Consider the following 21,684-nt stretch of genomic DNA (forward strand, 5'->3'; position numbering starts at 1 on the left):
TCATTAAGAACGGTGAATGATATCATGATTTCAACGCCTAGGGCATCATCATTGTCACTGACTTGTTGCCTTTGGTTGGGTTGGGTGAAGTGACCCACTATACGTTAGCTATTCAATGGCAGATGAGTGTGCACAGCAACTAGTAGGACTGGCTACATGTTTTTTCATTTTTTTTTTAATTACTGTTATTTTGATATTGTAGAAAACTATCTAAATTTGGGGACAATTTCTCCAACTTCAGGTGGAAGGAGTTCCACGAATGCCAAAAGTGAGGGGACTAGTGGTCTGGACAAGAATGAAGATTGTTATGGTCCAAAGAGATGGTTTGGAATGGCATTTGTGATAAGAAGGGCCTTAAAATGGTGTTTCATCAGTTCACACTTGTTCATATAAGCACTTGGACTCTCACTTTTCAGTAACTTAAGCCTTGACTGCCGTTTTGTAGTTGTTATACTCAGGTTACGCACTTTTCATTTATTAAACATTTCAACTCTCCCTTTGTCTCAACTTTTCCACAAAGGGTGTCATTTGAACTATGTTTTTCTTATAAATCTTTCCAAGGAAAAACTACCGATTCAGTATACATATCTAATATGAGAATAAAAAAAGTAACAATTAAAAATTGAACTCTAATCACAATCCTTGAAGTGAAGCTCTGAGAATGTTACAAAAACAAAAAGTAACTTTCTCAATTGTCTACAAGAGAAATTTCTCAAAGTTTGGTAGATACCATTATCTTATCCTTGATTAGATTGGGGGGAAAAAAAACTTCTATGAGAATTCTCAAATTTCTGTAGATTACATTTTTTTTTTTTTTCCTTGAGCTATCAAGGTATTCATTGAGTTAGAATGATATTAAACGTTCTGCATCACACTATCACATCGAAAGTTAACTTCTGTCCAAATAATCATTTATGTATATAATCTTCTCAATAGAATGAAACTTCTGTGCACATATACTCAATTCCAGGATTCACTAATTCAAGGATCCTGCCTTAAGACAAAACATAACTAGAAAGAAAAAAGAAAAAAAAAATGTAAAGCATAAAGATTCAAATATCTAATCTGTACCAAGACTATATTTACATATTTATTTGGAACCCAAACTTTAGGAAATATAATTACCTGATATTTTACACGTTTCCTATCTCAAAATGTGTCTATAACCTCATGGTATGTTAAGCAACCTTGAGAAATTAGAGCTAAGATGAAATCAAATATCTTGTTTATGATTTTACAACATTCACCAAACAATCCTTTTGTTCACGGAACTCATCAAGTTAAGAAGTCCAAGAATCATCTACCCGGATTTCATGGAATTCTCTAAGTGCCAACGGTCTTCATTTATGAGAACCTATTAGACCAACGTTTAAGAAATAAATTTAGAGAATAAGTGAGAAAGTAAAAAATTTTAACAAATTTTCTACCAATCCATTGCCAAAAAAATGAAGTAGAAAGTAATACTTTTTCTACCATATTTCAGGGAAAAGGAAAAGAAAAAGAAAAATTCAAAAATTGAAACCTTATCTATGAGGCGAGATTTAATTAGGTTAGGAAAGAGATAATTACCATTCTTTTTCTTCGCTTCAACATACTTTTCATTCCATGTAGGTTTAGATAAACATGCACTGTTAAACTATCGTCTGATGTATTATCAATTATCCTCAGCTTTGTGATATAGAACCCAATAACTAATAAACTCTCCATACCTGAAACCAAAGGGAAAAGCTAGAGAGAACTAATCTGTTATTTGAAAAATTTGAAGGGAACAGAGAATGGAGATGTATGCACCTGTAGACACATGGGTTAAATACTTTTGAAATAAACTTCAAATCCTGGGATGTGAAAAGCTTAGTCTACTCTTGACATATTTCCACCTGCATTTTTTTACTAAATAAGTGAGAAAAGATGTATAATAAATATCCAACAAATGCTTCACATTATTTTGGTTCATGAAAATCAAATTCCTCTTTTCAAATGAGAATTCATCAGGAACATTTATTCTCTACCAAAAATAGATTTTTTTCCCCCACCCCTTTCCAATTCAATATATATGAAGTAAAACTATCTTCAAACAACAATTCTGATGCATGCATAATATTACTTAGAAACATATACAAACATGACAAGTAAAAATTGCAAACTTATTAAACTGGAAAACAAAAGCAACTGTTTTTTTTTGGGTAGAAGACAAAAGCAACTATTAAACCATTACTAATTCGGATACATAGGCTCACCTCTCACTGGAGTCATGAGGTTATTTACATACTTTATCAAAGCAATTATCCATGTATCTCAAGTGAATTTTATAATTAGAAGCACTAAATCACCTCATACATGGGATATCATTTACTCTACACTTCTCATCATATTAGCATGTGACATGGAACAAATCAAGAAACATTTAAATTTGCACTCTTTATGGTTTTCATTACTATTATTATTATTTACTTATGATGCGTTTGCAAGAGTTTGTAGCATAACACTTTTTTTTTTTTTTTTTTGGTTTCTCTCTAAGCATTTAAAAATATATTAATTGATTAATTAGTAACATGAAAACAGTAAAATACCAAATATATCAACTAATAGATGATCTATAGTAAAATCAATATAATTTAGGTCTAAATACATCCATGTGATCTAAGCTCTACTAATCAAAATTACATTTACAGTGACTCAATTACAACACAGTTATACTCTAGTAACTACATTAGCAACAACTCTACTTGTCTACAGTAGCAATAACTGCTCCACACAGCAGCAGTAACAACTCCACAATCCACACAGCAGCAGTAGCAGCTCCACAATAGGTAACTCTTCATGATGATCTTAACAATTACACAATGTTTTATGACTTTCCTAACTTGTTACACTTGTTTGCTGCATGTCTTTATTTACACAATGTTAATTGTCTTTTTTTAAAATGAATGTGCATAACTGAAAAACATCGCATCTGTGGGTTTCTAATTAGAAAGGTGTTATAGTCCATAGCTTGGAAGGTGTTTGTGTTTTATGTTTGTAATTTTTTAAGCATAGGATTTATTGGAAAGGATGGTTCCGAGTATAGAATTCATTTGACAAATTTACTTGTAGCCAAAATAGTTTATTCAAAAGAGGGTTGTGCAAAATATTCAGAACATAACCAGGTTGCTCTCATGCCCTTGCGCGTGTAGAAGCAGTGTTGGTCTTGCAGCTTAGTCTTGCAAGAGTTTTTGTGACCTCCAGGTGAGGTGAGGTCAGTCTTGGTAACCCCTTCTCTGGGGAAGGGAGAGTGGGTCTTATAGCAATATGGCAGATGAACTGGAAGCTCTGTGGAGTAAGCTAAGTTTTACAGAAGAAGAAGGTGAAGATATTGTCTTAGGGAGTAGTAGTACAAAGTCAGCGAGGGAGATGGGAAAAAATTTTGTGGTTATGAAGATTCTCACTAAACGTATCATTTTTTTGGAAGTTTTGAGAAAGAACATGAAAATGCTGTGGAAACCGAACAGGGATCTCCAAATCTCTGAAATTGAAGATGACATGTTTCTTGTGGAGTTTGGCGATGGAAGAGATAAGAAACGGGTAATGGAGATGAGCCCTTGGAGTTTTGAAAAGCAACTTATACTTTTGCAGGAATTTGAAGGGGAGTTGGTCCCAAAAGAGATAGTCCTGAAATGGACCCCTTTTTGGGTTCAAATCTACAACCTTCTACTAAAGAGCATGACACGCAAAACTGGGATGGAAATCGGGGCAAAGATTGGAACAATCCTAGACATTGATGTGCCTGAAAAAGGGGTACAATGGGGAAAATTTTTAAGGGTGCGAGTACGTTTTGATGCCACTAAAAAACTGGTTAGGGGTAAAAGGGTTTCGATTGAAGGCGGAGAGAGTAAATGGGTATTCTTTAAATACGAGCGGCTGCCGAACTTCTGCTACCGGTGTGGAAAGCTGGACCATGGAGAAAAGGAATGTGCAAAAAAACAGGTTTCAGAGAATGGAGAGGAGGAAGGTTGTATGCAATATGGGGCGTGGTTAAGGGGTGAGCCAGGAAGACGAGTGGGGAATGATCAGGGGAGATCGGAAGGCACTAATAGAATGAGTTTCAAGCAGAATAGGGAGGAGACGACGACAGGGATGTTTGTGCAAGAAGCGGTCAGGCAAGAGGTGAGGGAGGGAGCAGGTGAAGGTCACGTGAGTGGGAGGAGGACCAATCAAAGGTCTAGTCAGATTTACAATTCAAAGGAAAAGAGGGTGGCGTGTCAAGATGAGGAGTTCAATCATGAAAATGGAAAGTCAAGCCTGCCACAAGAAAAGGGGGATGAGGGATTCGACATTAGAAGCATGAACTCACTGACAGGCAACCTTCCCACAGCAGAAATTGAGGGAGATATGCAATGGGAGAAAACCAAGAATAAGGTGGAAGACAGCAAGCTTAAAGAAAAGGAAAGGCACACGGAAGCTAGAAGTGAGTTGGGCCTGGAGACAATACAAACCATTCCATGGTCCGAAGAAGTATCTAGCCCGTTGGCAATGAGCTTTAACTAAGATAAGGGCTGGGTAGCTGAGACTTTGGGCCCCACAAGTGGGCATTGGAAAAGGCTTGCAAGGAAAAATAATAAGCCAAACCCAGTAAAAAGAGACAGCCCAGAAAAATTAAAAAGAAGTGGCCCGGTCCCTTTACAAGAGTTAGATCCTAATGCTCTAAATACCAAACGAAAGAAGGGTAAGCTTCAGACAGGGGAAAAAATTGATGAAGACAAGCTTAAGGTTGGCGGAGAGGCGGTGGCTACAGTGCAGCACCGCCGAGCTCAATGAGCGTTTTAGCATGGAATTGTCGGGGGTTGGGGACTCCTCCGGCGGTTCGTACACTCACCGAGGAGGTGAAAGAAAAAAACCCCATTTTGGTGTTCTTGGCAGAAACAAAAGCAACAACTGATAAGATGAAAGGTTTTCAATACAAATTAGGTTTTACTCAAGGGCTTATTGTTCCTTGTGATGGCAAAAGCGATGGACTTGCAATGCTATGGAAGGAAGGTGTAGATGTTCGGTTTAAGAGTTGCCCTCACTCCCACATCGACGTGGTGGTTCACGGTGAAGGTAGTGGAGGCCCATGGAGGACTACTGGGTTTTATGGTCATCCCGTCACAAGTATGAGGCAAAGCTCCTGGCAATTGATTGAATCCCTGTATGCCCAATGCAAGATGCCGTGGTTGGTGTGCGGGGATTTTAACGAAATCATGCATCCAGACGAGAAGATAGGGTGGAAGGAAAGGGATGATGATTAGATAGGGGAGTTTAGGGAGTCTCTTAGCAGGTGTGGCTTGATTGATTTAGGTTTTGTTGGTCCGAGGTTTACCTGGTGTAATGGACGGTTTGGTGATCAGCGCACGTTGCTTCGGTTGGACAGAATGGTAGCAAATGAGGAATGGATAAAGATTTTTCCTGAGGCAAAGGTACACAATGTGTCAATGTCGGCATCGGATCATCGCTTGCTGGTCCTGCTACTCAAAAAGAATCAGTATAGAAATCGGGGAAAGAAGCGCTTCTTTTTGAAGCAATGTGGACAAAAGAGGAAGATTGTAAGGAAGTCATTGAAATGGCTTGGGACCCTTATAAGGATGACTCTGCCCGGCCTATCCAGGAGAGATTAGAGAGATGCCAGCGTCAACTCCAATGCTGGAACCAGAATAGTTTCGGGAATGTCTACAAATGTTTAAAACAAAAGCATTCGCGTCTTCAGCTTCTTGAGTCCCTCAACCAGCTACATGAGACGGCAGAGGAAATTCATGCAGTCCGAAAGGAAATAAATGAGCTTCACACAAAGGAGGAAATCATGTGGAACCAAAGGTCACGTGTGTGCTGGCTGCAAAATGGGGACAAAAACACAAAGTTTTTCCATGCCATAACCAGCCAACGGCAGCGAAAAAACAGAGTTGGGGGAATGTTGGATGACGAGGGTGTGTGGCAAGAAGAACCCGAGATAGTAGAGAATAAAATTGTGGATTATTTCAAGTCAATATTCAGCTCGGACCAACCGGCCAATTTCGATGCAAGCTTAAAGGCTATGGACAGAAGGGTAACCCCAGAGATGAACCAGGCACTTCTAAAGGAGTTCAGGGTAGAGGAGGTCTAGAGTGCGCTCAAACAAATGCATCCAACAAAAGCACCGGGCCCCGACGGTATGTCCCCTATCTTTTACCAAAAATATTGGGATATTGTTGGTCCTAGTGTACAAAATTGTGTATTACAGGCTCTTAATACTGGTATAATGCCTAGGGGTATCAATAATACTTATATTTGCATGATTCCTAAGACCAAAAACCCACAAAAGATAACTAATTATCGTCCCATCAGCCTCTGCAATGTGATTTACAACTTAATATCAAAGGTCCTTGCGAATAGACTGAAAAAAATTTTGCACAGTGTGATCAATGAAGCACAGAGTGCCTTTGTTCCAGGAAGGCTTATAAAAGACAAAGTTGTTGTGGCTTTCAAAACCATGAACACAATTGCTAAAAGAAGCAAGGGGCACGCTGGATCAATGGCTATCAAGTTGGATATGTCTAAAACCTATGACCGGGTTGAGTAGGCCTATCTTGGGTTGATGATGCGGAAAATGGGCTTTGAAGAAAAATGGATATTGCTAATTATGATGTGCGTGACCACAGCGTCTTTTTTGGTTCTCATTAATGGGGAACCAAGGGGCACAATTACACCATCTAGGGGGCTACGTCAAGGGGATCCTATTTCCCCATATTTGTTCTTATTGTGCGCCGAGGGATTGACAGCCCTGCTGAGGAGAAAGGAAGCTGGGGGGTTGATAAGAGGGGTGGCTGTGAGCAGGCTTGCCCCCTCAATTTCGCACCTATTTTTTACGGATGATTGCATCATCTTTTGTAGAGCAACTATGGAGGAGTGCAGACAAGTAGCCTCGGTACTAGAAGTCTATGAAAAGGAATCAGGACAAAAGTTGAATAGGGAAAAAACCTCGCTAATTTTCAGCAAGAACACAAAGGAAGACATTCAGAATTTTGTGAAGGATACCTTCGGTGCCGAGATTGTCAAACAACATGAAAAGTACTTGGGATTACCTCCTATGGTTGGAAGAGGAAAGAAAAAGGCCTTTAATTGTATTAAAGACCAAGTGGGCAGGAAGATAACGGGTTGGAAAGGGAGATTGTTATTTAATGCGGGTAGGGAAATCCTTATAAAGGCGGTTGCGCAGGCCACTCCAACATATACCATGAATTGTTTCAAGCTCCCAGACTCTCTTTGCGCTGAGATAGCGTCTATGGAGAGCGGTTTCTGGTGGGGAAAGAAAGATAAAGTAAGAAAGATTGCTTAGGTGTCGTGGCAAAAGCTATGCAAACCAAAGGCGGAGGGGGGGCTGGGTTTTAGGGACTTAAGAGCTTTCAACCTTGCCCTCCTAGCCAAGCAAAGCTGGAGAATACAGCAAAACCCAAACTCTTTGACCCACAAAGTTCTTAAGGCAAAGTATTTTGCGAACTCCTCCTTCATGGAAGCTCAAGTAGGGAAAAATCCATCCTACATATGGAGAAGCATGGTGGCTGCTATACCGGTGATTAAGGAGGGGACCAAATGGATTGTTGGGGATGGGAGAAGCATTAAGATATGGGGGGAGAAATGGATTCCCTCCTCGGATTCAGGCAGAATAGTAACTCCAAGAACCTCTATGGATAGTGAGGCGAAAGTGGCAAGCCTAATTGTGCAGGAACGAGCGGAGTGGGATGTTGCCTTGATACGTCACTCTTTCCTCCCTTATGATGCAGAGGCTATCCTTAGCATTCCTATTAGCCCCATGAGCCCATCGGACCCCTAGGTGTGGGCTAAGTCCCCAAACGGCTTCTTCACTGTTAAGAGCGCACATAGAGTGGCTGCTAAATACCTTGATGAGCTCAAGGGAAGAGAGGAAAGCCCAGGCAGCTCGGATAATTCCAAAATGACAGAGTTGTGGAAGGTTGTTTGGAACTTAAAGTGTCCAAATAAAATAAAGCATTTCATGTGGAGAGCTTGTAGAAATGTGCTCCCCACGAAGTAGTGCCTGCTACACCGAAAGGTGCTTACAGAGGACTTTTGTGACTTTTGTGGTGAAAGTGAGACTTCTGGCCACGCTTTGTGGGGCTGTGTTATTGCTAAGGAAACTTGGGCTGAAACAAAATTCAGGATTGACAAGCTAATCCACCCCCCGAAGGAATTTCTTGATGTGGTTTGGTTGCTCCTGGAGTCACCTGGGGATATGAATTGGGAGGCTTTTGCTATCACGGCATGGGGTTTGTGGAATAACAGAAATGCAGTTCGGCATGGGGAAGTTTGTAAACGGGGGAAAACCATTGCAGGGGAAGCTCAGAAGTATGAGCTTGAAGTGTGTTCTGCTAGTCCGGTCAGATTTTTTGGTGTTTCTTCTGCTCCTAGACTCAAGCGCTGGTGTCTTCCTCCTAAAGGAACATACAAGGTCAATACTGATGCAGCAGTCTTCAACAACTGGGGCTGCTGTGGGTTCGGCATGGTAATTAGAAATGATCAAGGGGAGTTGATGGGAGCATTGTGCAAGAAAGTTGAGTTTCCGCTGGGGCCTATTGAAGCAGAAGCAAAAGCTACAGAAGCAGGTATTTACTTAGCTTGGGACCTGGGACTGAAAGATATTGTGGTGGAAGGAGACCCCCAACGAGTTATACAAGCTTTAAATGGTTGCATCCCTCCGACCCTGCCCATTCTGAAGATTGGTGAAGGGCTGAAACTTTTTCTGCTGCAGTTCAACTCTTGGAAGGCTGTGCATACTAGGAGAAACACTAACGAAGCAGCGCACTTACTAGCTAGGAATGCAATGAATGTGAAAGATAGTGTAATATGGGTAGAGGATACTCCTCCCCTACTTGAACACTAGATTCTGTTTGATGTAAATTCCTTGGACAGTTGTCTGGAGAAATGAAATTATGTTATATGTTTCCAATCAAAAAAAAAAAAAAAAAGAGGGTTGTGCAGATTGGAAAGATCCAACAGAGAATGCTGTGGATCATTATTTGGGTTTAGGCTAAGGCTAACACTAGATATTTGTGGTAGCTCAAATCTCAAAGCCTCAAACCTCGTCCGTCCTAGAGAATGCTGTGTCCCAAATATGAACTCAAGCCTAATGGAACTGTGGCCCAAACAGAAGATAGAGAAAGAAAGAAAAGGTGCTTTAGTAGATTACATCATGTGCATTTAGAGGAATGGAATTTTAGTTACTTTTCTTGCATCCTACAGCAATCATAGAATGTCACATTTACACTTGAGCATTTCGATACTTCCTTTCCTATTAGTACCAATTGGGAAGGAGTTCTAATCAAAGTGATGGTAGTCCTGCTCCTAGTCCCAGTGGTAATGTAATTAACATACATGACTCTACTTTTTCATTTCAAATTCTTTTGATATTGTAGAAAGCAAATTAAATCTGGGTAATTTCTCTGGCTACAGGTATAAGGAGTTCCACGAGTGCCAAAAGTGAGGGGACAAGTGGTCAAGACAAGAATGAAGGTTGTTATGGTCCAAAGAGATGGTTTGGAATGGAGATTGTTATTGGCGGGGCCTTCACATGGTGTTTCATCAGTTCACATTTGTTCATACAGGCACTTGGACTATCACTCTTCACTAACTTTGGCATTGACTGCTGTTTTGTAATTGTTATCCTCATGTTATGTTCGTTTCATTTATTAATACTCCCTGTCTCTATTTATCCCAAATTAAAAGTAAAAAACCTTCCAACTCTCCCTTTGTCTCAGCTTTTCTGCTTTTTCACAAGGGGTGTCATTTGAAACATGTTTTCTTATAAATCTTCTCAAAGAAGACCCATGAGTCCAAGGATAAAGTATTATGTATCAAGTACGAGAATTAAAAAGGAATAGATAAAATTGAACTCTAATCACCATCCCTTAAGTGAAGCTCTAAGGATGTTGCAAAAACAAAAAGTATTTTTTTCAATTGTCTACAAGAAAAATTTCTCAAATTTTTGTAGATACCATAGATCTTATCCTTTGATGAAACTTGTGCATCACACGATCACATTGAAAGCCAACTTGTGCCCAAATAATCATTTATGTATATATTCTTATCAATAGAATGAAACTTCTGTACACATATACTCAATTCCAAGATTCACTAATTCAAGGATCCTACCTAAGAACAAAACATAACCCAAACTGATGGAAATATAATTACCTGATATTTTACAAGTTTCCTATCTCGAAATGTCTATAACTTCATGGTATGATAAGCAGCCTTGAGAAATTAGTGCAAAGACAAAATCAAATATCTTGTTTATGATTTCACAACATTCACCAAACAATCCTTCTGTTCATGGAACTCATCAAGTAAAGTCCTAGAATCATCTACCCTGATTTCAGGGAATTCTCTAAGTACCACCAGCCTGCATTTATGAGAATCTATTAGACCAACATTTAAGAAATAAATTTAGAGAATAAGTGAGCAAAATAACAAATATTTTTACCAATCCATGCATATTGCAAAAACAAAATGAAGAGAAGGATAAATTAAAAAGAGTAGGTAGAAAGTAATACTTTTTCTACCATTTTTCAAGAAAAGAAAAAGAAAATTTCAAAAATTGAAACCTTATCTATGAGAAAAGATTTAATTAGGTAAGGAAAGAGATAATTACCATTCTTTTTCTTAGTTTCTGCCTAGTTTTTGTACCAAGCAGGTTTAGAAAAACATGCACTATTAAATTCTTGTCTGCTGTATTATCAATTATCCTCAGGCTTTTGGATATAGAACCCAATAACTAATAAACTCCCCACACCTGAAACCAAAGGGAAAAGCTAAGAGAGGACTAATCTGGTATTTGATAAATTTGAAGGGAACTAAGAATGGAGATGTATGCACCTGTAGACACACGAGTTAAATACTTCTAAAATAAATTTTGAATCGTGGGATATGAAAAGCTTAGTCCACTCTTGATATATATGCACCTGGATTTTTTCTAAATAAGTGAGGAAAGATGTACCGAAAGATGTACCAAAAAAAATCCAAACAAATGCTTCATATTATTTTGGTTCTTGAAAATCAAATTCCTCCTTTCAAATGAGAATTCATTAAAAATATTTATTCTCTTCCAAAAATAGATTTTTCTTCCACAACCCTTTCCAATTTAATATATAAAGTAAAACTATCTTCAAAGCTCAAACAACAATTCTGATGCATGCATAATAATACTTAGAAACAGATACAAGCATGACAAGTAAAAATTGCAGACTTAAGGTACTGGAATATAAAAGCAACTGTTAAACCATTACTAATTCAGATACATAGGCTCACCTCTCACAAGAGTCATGAGTTTATTAACATACTTTGTCAAAGCAATTATCCATGTATCTCAATGTCAAGTATGGAATTAGAAAGCACTATATCACCTTATACATGGGTTATCATTTACTCTACAATTATCTAGATACACTTCACATGATATATATTTGATATGTAAATCAAGAATAGATCTTACTACATAAACTGACAACAAGAAGTCATATGGAATAACAAACAATCTACAAGTAAATCAAGTCTTAAAGAGGTGAAAGAAGAAACAAGGGGGAAATGACAAAAAAGACTCTAGAGATATAAATTAGGATATTGTATGAGTTGCCTCCTTCGATGGTTCACCAAAGGAAGCTATGGATTGTTGTGAAAAACTGCCAATATAAATGTATATGATCAAAGCTTCAAGCACAAACATTAAAACGATGCATCAAGTTCTGTTGCTAATATCTTTGTAGAGAGAATTGCCTCACAAAAAAAATAGTGCTAACTATATTATTTAGCCTTTCATAGCAACAACAATAATTAAAAGATTTTTGGACCTCTAGGTTTATAATATATGGTAATTAGTGTTATAAAACATATGCCAGGGGTTTTTTTTTTTTTTTTTTTGTTCTTTTTCTCTCCCAAGCAACCTATAATATAAAAATTGATTGTGAGAAAAATATGGTAGTTTTATGTTATGATAACATATAGGAACATTTCCCATTTTATTGGAATTTATCAAATGATTTAAAAAATCAACCTTTGTTTTCAAATAAGACCAAGCTACTGGACAAAATTGTGAGTCATTTACTAATGTGTGCCCTAAGGGCACACGTTAGTAAAACCCTTATTATTATGATTGTGATTTGAAGATATAACATCAAGTTAGGTGCTTACATATAAAAAGGACTTGAAACAGAAAAATTCCTATACAATGAGCTAATTCCAGTAGCATGGTTGCAAGATTTAATTCTCCTTGTGATATTACCTTGATATCACCTTGAGCCAAATTTTAGTCTGTTTAAACAATAGTTGAAGCACATCAAATACATCATTTCATCAGCTCAATTTGAGATACAAAGCTGCAATTTATTAGAAAGAAGAAAATGATGAAAGAAAAGTCACAGTTTTTTTAATTAATATGCAGAAGTTATAAATTAAAAATTGAAAGTCCTAAGATCAAGTAAACTGTCAAAACAGAAATGCGAAAAATACCAGTGAGTTCAGTCAAATCAACCTTGGTATCCATTCCCACATCCCATGACCACAAAGAGAGGAAGTTCATGTTTAAAAGCATCGATCTTTCTCATTTAGGCGAACAGTCTTGTCTTCACCTGGAAAGCCAACTTCTGCCCAGAAAAGAATTTACTTATATAACATAATTGGAAATTATTTTTTTTATGAGTAAACATAATTGGAAATTATTTATAAAAAATGAAGAAAAAGGGTCCTATTTGTCCCAGATTCAATTTAAAAGCCATTAGAAAAGCTAGGAACTACTGTTCTTGAGAATAAAATGTGCTAGATTTTATTTTATTTTATTATTGCTTAATCAGGCAGAAAATTCATTCAAACCAAGCCAAAAACCAGCAACTCAAATACAACAACAAGTCTGAAGCAGCAGACAGAGCACTAAGACAATTACAAGTTACAACTCAGGACAACAAAAGAATGACACTTTACAACAGCAATACAAATAAACCAGCAAGCCTGAACCTATTAGACAGAGCACTTAACAAAAAATTTCAACAAGGTGTTAGATTCATGTGATATTTCACAGGTGCCATATCTCTAATATAAAAATTGGAAGCTTATATATTTAAAAAGGAATTGAATACCTGTACAATGAGCTGAATCCTATGGCACGGTTGCCCAGTTCAATTCTCCTAGTAATATTGACTCTGTTTACACAATGGGTAATGAAAGAAAGTTCACATTAATTTTTTTTTTCCAAAAAATAATTTAAAAAATGAGAATATTATGAGCAGATAAAGGGGGAAAAGGCAAAAGAAAAGAAAGGAGATAGTACCAGTGAGTGAGTTGTTGTGTTGTTGAACAATTGCAGCACCAAAAAGCTTTAATTAAGTCCCAATTCTGACAAGTAGGTTTCTTTGCTTCTTCGTTTGGTTCTTCTTCATTTGAAATTTAATCACCAAGAAATACAGCCGTTGAGAGAGAACAATGGAGAAGAAGAATTGTGCATTTGGATTTTTTTTAATCGAAGGTTGGGAATAAAATGGTGACTTTTACATACCTGGCTCTTCTTCAAGATCTCCTTCCAAATTGGGAATGTGAGAAATTTTATGCCAATCTTCCCCCATTTGCTTCTTGCATCTTTTCAGTAAGATGGGACATTTGTAAATACTTAGTGTTTGCAAAGAGGTAAGGGCACCAATTCCTTGTGGCAATGATTCCAAATTAGGGCAATCCCAAATTTCAAGTGATTGAAGAGATATAAGTTTGCAGATCCACTCCGGTATAGCTATCAAACTAGGACACTGCCACCTACAAAATGGCAATAGCCTTACACTTGAGCACTTCGATACTTCCTTTCCTATTAGTGCTAATGTCAGCTATGGTTAGCTATGCAACGGCAGACGCAGCCAAAGACAGAGAAGAGTGTGCACAGCAACTAGTAGGACTGCTACATGTCTGCCTTACGTTGGTAGACAAGCAAAAGCACCTACACCAGACTGTTGCACTGGTCTTAAACAAGTCCTAAAGGACAACAAGAAGTGCTTGTGTGTCATCATCAGAGATCGTAATGATCCTGAATTAGGACTACAGATTAATGTTACACTTGCTTTGGGCCTGCCTTCTGTTTGCCATGCCCCTACTAATGTCTCCCAGTGTCCTGGTATGAATTCAGCTATAAGAGGTGTTTTGCTCTAGCTAATAGCTTTAAATGAAATTCAACGTAAGAAGTGAATGGTGAGTGCAATAGACCTGTTTTGGTTTTATACTTCTTTGAAAAGAAGAATGGATGTTACTAGAAGTGGCTAATATTTTACACATCTGAGTTGATTTGTTTGCATGGTAATGGATGCAACTCTTCTACACTTGGACCCTAATTCACCAGAAGCTCAAGTTTTCTACCAATTGGGAAGGAGTTCTAATCAAAGTGATGGTAGTCCTGCTCCTAGTCCCAGTGGTAATGTAATTAACATACATGACTCTGCTTTTTCATTTCAAATTCTTTTGATATTGTAGAAAGCAAATTAAATCTGAAAAGGCTACAGGTATAAGGAGTTTCATGAGTGCCAAAAGTGAGGGGACAAGTGGTCAAGACAAGAATGAAGGTTGTTATGGTCCAAAGAGATGGTTTGGAATGGAGATTGTTATTGGCAGGGCCTTCACATGGTGTTTCATCTGTTCACACTTGTTCATATAGGCACTTGGACTATCACTCTTCACTAACTTTGGCATTGACTGCTGTTTTGTAATTGTTATCCTCATGTTATGTTTGTTTCATTTATTAACACTCCCTGTCTCTATTTATCCCAAATAAAAAGTAAAAAACCTTCCAACTCTCCCTTTGTCTCAGCTTTTCTACTTTTTCACAGGGGGTGTCATTTGAAACATGTTTTCTTATAAATCTTCTCAAAGAAGACCCATAAGTCCAAGGATAAAGTATACGTATCAAGTACGAGAATTAAGAAGGAGTAGATAAAATTGAACTCTAATCACTATCCCTTAAGTGAAGCTCTAATGATGTTGCAAAAACAAAAAGTATTTTTTTCAATTGTCTACAAGAAAATTTTCTCAAATTTTTGTAGATACCATAGATCTTATCCTTTGATGAAACTTGTGCATCACACGATCACATTGAATGATGAAACTTGTGCATCACACGATCACATTGAAAGCCAACTTGTGCCCAAATAATCATTTATGTATATATTCTTATCAATAGAATGAAACTTCCGTACACATATACTAAATTCCAAGATTCACTAATTCAAGGATCCTACCTAAGAACTAAACATAACCCAAACCGATGGAAATATAATTACCTGATATTTTACAAGTTTACTATCTCGAAATGTCTATAACTTCATGGTATGGTAAGCAGCCTTGAGAAATTAGTGGAAAGACGAAATCAAATGTCTTGTTTACGATTTTACAACATTCACCAAACAATCCTTCCGTTCATGGAACTCATCAAGTAAGGTCCTAGAATCATCTACCCTGATTTCGGGAATTCTCTAAGTACCACCGGTCTGCATTTATGAGAATCTATTAGACCAACATTTAAGAAATAAATTTAGAGAATAAGTGAGAAAGTAACAAATTTTTTTACCAATCCATGCATATTGCAAAAACAAAATGAAGAGAAGGATAAATTAAAAAGAGGAGGTAGAAAGTAATACTTTTGCTACCATTTTTCAAGAAAAGAAAAAGAAAATTTCAAAAATTGAAACCTTATCTATGAGGAAAGATTTAATTAGGTAAGGAAAGAGATAATTACCATTCTTTTTCTTAGTTTCTGCATAGTTTTTGTACCAAGCAGCTTTAGAAAAACATGCACTATTAAACTCTTGTCTACTGTATTATCAATTATCCTCAGGCTTTTGGATATAGTACCCAATAACTAATAAACTCCCCACACCTGAAACCAAAGGGAAAAGCTAAGAGAGAACCAATCTGGTATTTGATAAATTTGAAGGGAACTGAGAATGGAGATGTATGCACCTGTAGACACACGGGTTAAATACTTCTAAAATAAATTTCGAATCGTGGGATATGAAAAGCTTAGTCCACTCTTGACATATATACACCTGGATTTTTTCTAAATAAGTGAGAAAAGATGTACCAAAAGAAATCCAAACAAATGCTTCACATTATTTTGGTTCTTGAAAATCAAATTCCTCCTTTCAAATGAGAATTCATTAAAAATATTTATTCTCTTCCAAAAATATATTTTTCTTCCACAACCCTTTCCAATTTAATATATAAAGTAAAACTATCTTCAAAGTTCAAACAACAATTTTGATGCATGCATAATAATACTTAGAAACAGATACAAGCATGACAAGTAAAAATTGCAGACTTAAGGTACTGGAATATAAAAGCAACTATTAAACCATTACTAATTCAGATACATAGGCTCACCTCTCACAAGAGTCATGAGTTTATTAACATACTTTGTCAAAGCAATTATCCATGTATCTCAATGTCAAGTATGGAATTAGAAAGCACTACATCACCTTATACATGGGTTATCATTTACTCTTTAATTATCTAGATACACTTCACATGATATATAGTTGATATGTAAATCAAGAATAGATATTACTACATAAACTGACAACAAGAAGTCATATGGAATAACAAACAACCCACAAGTAAATCAGGTCTTAAAGAGGTGAAAGAAGAAACAAGGGGGAAATGACAAAAAGTACTCTAGAGATATAAATTAGGATATTGTATGAGTTGCCTCCATGGATGGTTCACTAAAGAAAGCTATGGATTGTTGTGAAAAACTACCAATATAAATGTATATGATCAAAGCTTCAAGCACAAACATTAAAACGATGCATCAAGTTCTGTTGCTAATATCTTTGTAGAGAGAATTGCTTCACAAAAAAAATAGTGCTAACTATATTATTTAGCCTTTCATAGCAACAACAATAATTAATTTTTGGACCTCTAGGTTTATAATATATGGTAATTAGTGTTATAAAACATATGCCAGGGTTTTTTTTTTTTTTTGTTCTTTTTCTCTTCCAAGCAACCTATAATATAAAAATTGATTGTGAGAAAAATATGGTAGTTTTATGTTATGATAACATATAGGAACATTTCCCATTTTATTGGACTTTATCAAATGATTTAAAAAATCAACCTTTTTTTTCAAATAAGACCAAGCTACTGGACAAAATTGTGAGTCATTTACTAATGTAAAACCCTTATTATTATGATTGTGATTTGAAGATATAACAGCAAGTTAGGTGCTTACATATAAAAAGGATTTGAAACAGAAAAATTCCTATACAATGAGCTAATTCCAGTAGCATGGTTGCAAGATTTAATTCTCCTTGAGATATTACCTTGATATCACCTTGAGCCAAATTTTACTCTGTTTAAACAATAGTTGAAGCACATCAAATACATCATTTCATCAACTCAATTTGAGATACAAAGCTGCAATTTATTAGAAAGAAGAAAATGATGAAAGAAAAGTACCAGTTTTTTTTAATTAATATGCAGAAGTTATAAATTAAAAATTGAAAGTCCTAAGATCAAGTAAACTGTAAAAAACAGAAATGCGAAAAATACTAGTGAGTTCAGTCAAATCAACCTTGGTATCCATTCCAACATCCCATGACCACAAAGAGAGGAAGTTCATGTTTAAAAGCATCGCTCTTTCTCATTTAGGTGAACAGTCTTGCCTTCACCTGGAAAGCCAACTTCTGCCCAGAAAAGAATTTACTTATATAACATAATTGGAAAATTTTTTTTTTGATAAGTAAACATAATTGGAAATTATTTATAAAAAATGAAGAAAAAGGGTCCTATTTGTCCCAGATTCAATTTAAAAGCCATTAGAAAAGTTAGGAACTCCTGTTCTCGAGAATAAAAGGTGCTAGATTGCATTTTATTTTATTATTGGATAATCAGGGAGAAAATTCATTCAAACCAAGCCGAAAACCAGCAACTCAAATACAACAGCAAGTCTGAAGCAGCAGACAGAGCACTAAGACAATTACAAGTTACAACTCAGGACAACAAAAGAATGACACTTTACAATAGCAATACAAATAAACCAGCAAGCCTGAACCTATCAGATAGAGCACTTAAAAAAAAAATTCAACAAGGTGTTAGATTCATGTGATATTTCACAGGTGCCATATCTCTAATATTACTCCTAAGTAACCTTAAGAAATTAATCCAAAGATGAAAGAAATTCCTTCTTTATAATGTAACGGAACTCTCCAAGCAACCCTTGTTCAACGAAGTCTTATTGGTTGAGAAGTCCAAAAATCATTCACCATGAAATTAAGCTATCCTTAAAGTAGGTAATACTTTGAGTGGTAACACCGAGCTATAGCTTTCATCCATGGTAACCTATCAGACCAAATTTTGAGAAATAAAAAGGTGAATAAGTTTTCCACCATATTTCAAAAAAGGAAAAAGTTTTGGGAGGAAATGAGGATCCATAGGTAACCTCAAAACTTGGGAATAAGACTTTGCTGTTGATGTTGCCTATCATACTGCCAGAAGAAAAAAAAATTTAAAAACCTCAAAAATTGAAGCCAAACCTATGAGGAAAGATTTAATGTGGTAAGGAATGAGATAGTTACCATTATTTTCTCCTTGTTTCTGTGTAAACTTCGCATAGTCGAGTTTGGAAAAAAAACATGCACTTTTAAATTCTTACCTGCTTCAGTATTCATTTCTCCTCAGGTTTTTGCATATAGAGCCCAATAAATGATAAAGTCATCAACCTGAAACCAAAGGGTAAATTTAAGAGTGAACGTGATTGGTATCTGAGAAATTTGGTTATGTAGTATACTAACTGTATATTTGGACCTTGTCTTTTTGTTTGGTAAAATACTTACTTATATACTGATAAAAAAAAAAAGTACTTGAGAAATTTGGAGGGATATGAGAAACCTGTATACACATTGGAGCTAAATCCTTCCAAAATAAATTTCAATCTCTGGGATGTGAGCAGCTTAATGCACTCGTGACCTATTTCCTCCTACATTTTTCAAATAAATTCATATTATTTTGGTTCTTAGGAATTAAATTCCTCCTCTTCCCCTTCCTTTCCCATTCAATAGATAAAGCTAAAATGTCTCAAAAAAAGCACTTTGATGCAAACACATCTTGTTTGCTAAACAAACTGGTGAAACAGCTCCCACATTACTAGGGGAAGTATCATTGGACATTTAGAGGGGAAAAAAAAAAAAAAGGACATACAAAAATTATACCTAGAAACAGAATTAGACAGTAGAAGTAAAAGTTGGAAATATAAAATACTAAAATATATGAAAGCAGTAGTTAAACCATTACGATTTTAGATAAGTAGGCTTACCTTTCATAGGAGTCTTGAGGCTATATGCAAACTGTATGAAAGCAATCATCTCTGTATCTCAATGTACTTAGAGATCAAAAGCACTACATCACTTACACATGGGGCCCTATATTTATTCTCTACTTCTTGTCTTGTGCTGATGCATGTGAAATACAGTAAAACAAGAATTGATGTTAGTATCTGAAGATGCAAAGATGTGAAAGAAGAAACTAAAGAAGTAAGGACAAAGGACACTTGAGAGAGAGCTTAGGATATTGTATATGAGTTACCTACATCGATAAATCACTTGAGAAAGCCACATATTGTTGTTGAAAGCTAGCTATATAAATGTACATGATAAAAGACTGGAGCACTTGCATTAAAATGATGCATCAGGTTCTACTGTTACTATCAATAGAAAAACTAGCTATAAAAAAATAAAAACAAGGATTTGTCTCGACTGCAGAATTTAGTCTGTAATGACAATAAAAATAATGAATCTGTGCTTGATCTCTATAAAGTATATTTAGTGTTATAATTTATAAACCAGGTCAGTGGTAGAATTCATGTTTTTTTTAGCTCAAACCAGACAACAATATTAAAATCAACAAACTGAGAAAACTTAGATAGTTCGATGTTTCGGTAACATATAGTAACATTTTCCTTCTAAATATCAACTTATCAAGCTACATTTCGAAATAAAACCATGATGCTTGAAAATTATATTTTACTACAAAACATGATCCCATAGTGATTTAACTTAAGATAACAAGTTGTGATAAATGGCATTATCTGTATACATAACAGAAAATTGGAAGCTTATATATTTAAAAAGGAATTGAATACCTGTACAATGAGCTGAATCCTATGGCACGGTTGCCCAGTTCAATTGTCCTAGTAATATTGACTCTGTTTACACAATGGGTAATGAAAGAAAGTTCACATTAATTTTTTTCCAAAATATAATTTAAAAAATGAGAATATTATAAGCAGATAAAGGGGGAAAAGGCAAAAGAAAAGAAAGGAGATAGTACCAGTGAGTGAGTTGTTGTGTTGTTGAACAATTGCAGCACCCAAAAGCTTTAATTAAGTCCCAATTCTGACAAGCAGGTTTCTTTGCTTCTTCGTTTGGTTCTTCTTCATCTGAAATTTCTTCATTTGGTTCTTCTTCATCTGAAATTTAATCACCAAGAAATACAGCCGTTGAGAGAGAACAATGGAGAAGAAGAATTGTGCATTTGGATTTTTTTTAATCGAAGGTTGGGAATAAAATGGTGACTTTTACATACCTGGCTCTTCTTCTTGCCGAGACAGATCTCCTTCCAAATTGGGAATGTGAGAAATTTTATGCCAATCTTCCCCGATTTGCTTCTTGCATCTTTTCAGTAAGATGGGACATCCTCCAATTTCATCGATTCCTTTTGGCAATGATTCCAATTTAGGGCAATCCCTAATTAAAAGTGATTGAAGAGATATAAGTTTGCAGATCCACTCCGGTATAGCTATCAAACTAGGACAGTACGAAATTTGGAGTTTTTGTAGAGAGCTGACATATTGAAGCCCCGTTGGGAGAGAGACCAACTTTGGAAGTTGACGGAATTGCAAAAAGAGAAGGGTCCTAAGTCCTTGCCATTCCATCTCATCACAATCATTGGATAAATCAACCACCTCAGAGTTCCAAACAAACAGATTTTGAAGTGCCGTAAGATATCGAATGCCTTGAGGAAGAGGACATTTGAGTAGATATATAGTACGGAGAGAAATGAGATTTGGTAGGCACTCCTTTGGCAAAGCTTTTTCCGTTCCCTTTATCCACAGGAAATTTAATTTGGAGAGAGGGGCAACAATTGTAGAAGAAGAAGAAGCAATTTATGGTAGATTCCCTGAAGAAGTCTTGTTGTTTATCATCATCCTCTCCAATGACTGCTTTAAGCTACAATTCATTAGCTTCAAACCTTCGAGATATGGAAACAAAGGAAAGGAAGTCAGCTGAGGGGAATTCCAAATTTGTAAACTAGAAAGACGAGGAAATGAAGGAAGAGAATCCCTCCTTCCCCGCCACCATCCCTTTAAATTAGGGCATTCTTTAATATAGAGTTTCTCCAAAGATGGGTAGAATAAAGAATCATTGTTATCTCTCTCTGAATCTGATATGTGCTCTAAAGAATTCAATTCGAACAAATAAATAATTTTGAGAGAAGGAAATTGGTCCAACGATGGAAGATATTGGCATTTTTTACATGAATCTAATTTAAATTGGACAAGATCTCTGAGGGACAAAAACCAATGTGGAAATCTCACTACCCCGTACCGCTTTAAACTCAATGCTTTGAGATTTATATGTGGTTGCAAGGCTTCTAGTGACATGTCAATGT

General features: G+C 36.2%; 1 long non-coding RNA gene across 1 annotated transcript; it reads right to left on the reverse strand.

Moving 5' to 3' along the window:
• Positions 1–1,030: 1,030 nt before the first annotated feature.
• On the reverse strand, positions 1,031–21,674 carry LOC115986733. The gene is made up of 23 exons (XR_004090827.1): positions 20,599–21,674; positions 20,344–20,482; positions 20,156–20,218; positions 19,604–19,674; positions 19,331–19,466; positions 18,907–18,994; positions 18,594–18,737; positions 18,458–18,503; positions 17,569–17,702; positions 17,340–17,433; positions 15,982–16,067; positions 15,758–15,898; positions 15,303–15,509; positions 13,544–13,794; positions 13,319–13,421; positions 13,128–13,190; positions 12,505–12,638; positions 12,278–12,371; positions 10,652–10,792; positions 10,195–10,402; positions 1,792–1,877; positions 1,570–1,709; positions 1,031–1,354 (listed from the first exon to the last, which is right to left on the reverse strand). It is a non-coding gene; the product is annotated as an uncharacterized LOC115986733 (long non-coding RNA).
• Between the last annotated feature and the right edge of the window lie 10 nt (positions 21,675–21,684).

The sequence above is a fragment of the Quercus lobata genome, chromosome 4 (assembly GCF_001633185.2).
Source record: "Quercus lobata isolate SW786 chromosome 4, ValleyOak3.0 Primary Assembly, whole genome shotgun sequence".
NCBI classification, from domain to species: Eukaryota; Viridiplantae; Streptophyta; class Magnoliopsida; order Fagales; family Fagaceae; genus Quercus; species Quercus lobata.